General features: G+C 56.1%; 1 non-coding gene across 1 annotated transcript in view; it reads right to left on the reverse strand.

The window, feature by feature from the left end:
• The window catches only part of LOC124742630, a 1,909-nt gene extending 1,809 nt beyond the window's left edge, over positions 1-100 (reverse strand). Inside the window, exon 1 of the ribosomal RNA XR_007010264.1 lies at positions 1-100. This exon is cut by the window's left edge and continues 1,809 nt beyond it. This is a non-coding gene — a ribosomal RNA (small subunit ribosomal RNA).
• Positions 101-2,500: the final 2,400 nt, after the last annotated feature.

Consider the following 2,500-nt stretch of genomic DNA (forward strand, 5'->3'; position numbering starts at 1 on the left):
ATGAGCCATTCGCGGTTTCACCTTAATGCGGCTTGTACTGAGACATGCATGGCTTAATCTTTGAGACAAGCATATGACTACTGGCAGGATCAACCAGGGAGCTGCGTCAACTAGAGCTGAGCAGCCGGCCGCCCGGGAGTGTGTCCCGGGGGCCCGCGCGAACACGCAAGCGTCCGCTCAATCATTCTGCAAACAGGAGGAGGCTGAGCTCCCCTGCACAATACACCTCGAAACCCTCTCAGGTCCCGGCGGCGCGCAGCGCCGTCCCAAGTACTTGGTCGGGTTCGAGAGAGGCGCAATCGCCCGGAGTTAGGCGAGTAGACGCTTTCGGTGCGACCACCCGTGCTCCCAACTGAGCTTGCCGCTGCCGACAGAGGCCCGGGAGCGTGCTGTCGTGGCATTGCCGGCGGGAGACAACACGCGCCACCTACGGTGACCGGCAGCTCCAACGCCAGCGCCACAGAAGGACAAAAGCCCCACTTGGGTGCCGAAGCGAACTCTCCCAGCACAGCGCACGCGCCAACACATCCGCACAGCTGCGATACAAACCACCAGCGAGAACCGCTGGGGCGACCGAGCAGCAGACGGCGTCGCGGCGCCGAGCGCCGGGCGGCGGCGCATCCTCAACGCACACAGTCCTCAATCGGACCAGCACACTGAAGATGTCCACCGCGCTTCGCACCGGGCCCGCGAGGACCTACTTTGGCCGCACGGCGCCGCGCGCAGGGTGCGCCGGCGCGCAGCTGCGACGCCTGCCGCGTCCGTCGGCCGGCGCGCCTGCCACTGGCCGCCCCCACCAGCCGGCTGTAGCGCGTGCGCCCACGCACCGCGCGGCCAGCACGCCGGGAGGCGCCCCCTCACCGGCCGGGGACGGTCCCACCCAGCCACCGCCGCGTATCGCTTCACACCCAGATGCCGTTCAGTTTCGTCGGCATGGTGGGTATCGCTGGAACAACCGGTTAGTACCTCAACCTATCGTCGCCATCACCGATTCACCCCTAGCGAGAACAACCGCACCACAACAGGTTACCATTTGTTCATTTGCGTAACTTCACCAGAAAACGCAGGCGTCCATCGCCATTTGCAACTTCAACGATTATTGCATGCCTGTGTCAGGTGTCACGCCACACTACGTCTGCCCACATACACGCAACAAAATGTGCACGCCTAGACAATACGTGGAAGGTGGCCCCCGTACGTATGCGATGTCCATTGCTCGAACGACTGTCAACCGGCCTCTGTAGCATGTCGCAGATATGGAACGCGGTGCACCATGCCATCACGGTGTGTGAGGAGAGACGACTAGGTCCGAATACATCAACAGACAGCTCATGCTGATCGCCATCCACGGCGTCCGTTCCTCCCACACGTCTCTATGGCGTACCACACTGCAATCCAGCTCTCATAGGGAGACGACACGTAGCTGCGTGCACAATATTTGCACTGTATGGTCCGCCGTTTTTGGGCGCAGTCGTTGTGCGGTCACACATGTGCCACGATGTATCATTCAGTACATAAGGACGAATGTGCAGTACAGATTGTGGTTCACGCGTACGACATCAGCGGACAGTTGACACAGGCCGCACCACAACGTAGCCTGAGTACGTCGCATGCGAAGGGCATTGAACATGCAAACTTCTCACCAACCAGCTTGCGAAGGCAGGGGGCAAGGTGGGGACGTGGGGAGGGGCGGCATGTACGTCCTGCTGCCATCCACATTACAGTGTACAGCAGGAGCATGTGGAAAGTGAGCAAGACTTGCAAGGTGTTTAACATGAAGCGATACACAGGGGTGCGGGCAGTGCGAGTAGCGAACTATATTGCGAGGGTTGCGGGTGGGCAACACTACAGTAATTGAACGAGTCGTATAACAATTACAGAGCAGGTTTAGGCGACAACGTGGGTTACGTTAAGGCGACAACATGGGTTAGGTTAAGGCACAACATGGGTTAGGTTAAGGCACAACATGGGTTAGGTTAAGGCACAACATGGGTTAGGTTAAGGCACAACATGGGTTAGGTTAAGGCACAACATGGGTTAGGTTAAGGCACAACATGGGTTAGGTTAAGGCACAACATGGGTTAGGTTAAGGCACAACATGGGTTAGGTTGAGGCACAACATGGGTTAGGTTAAGGCACAACATGGGTTAGGTTGAGGCACAACATGGGTTAGGTTGAGGCACAACATGGGTTAGGTTGAGGCACAACATGGGTTAGGTTAAGGTACAACATGGGTTAGGTTAAGGTACAACATGGGTTAGGTTAAGGTACAACATGGGTTAGGTTAAGGTACAACATGGGTTAGGTTAAGGTACAACATGGGTTAGGTTAAGGTACAACATAGGTTAGGTTAAGGTACAACATAGGTTAGGTTAAGGTACAACATAGGTTAGGTTAAGGTACAACATAGGTTAGGTTAAGGTACAACATAGGTTAGGTTAAGGTACAACATAGGTTAGGTTAAGGTACAACATAGGTTAGGTTAAGGTACAACATAGGT

The sequence above is a fragment of the Schistocerca piceifrons genome, unplaced genomic scaffold, assembly GCF_021461385.2.
Source record: "Schistocerca piceifrons isolate TAMUIC-IGC-003096 unplaced genomic scaffold, iqSchPice1.1 HiC_scaffold_2327, whole genome shotgun sequence".
Taxonomy (NCBI): domain Eukaryota; kingdom Metazoa; phylum Arthropoda; class Insecta; order Orthoptera; family Acrididae; genus Schistocerca; species Schistocerca piceifrons.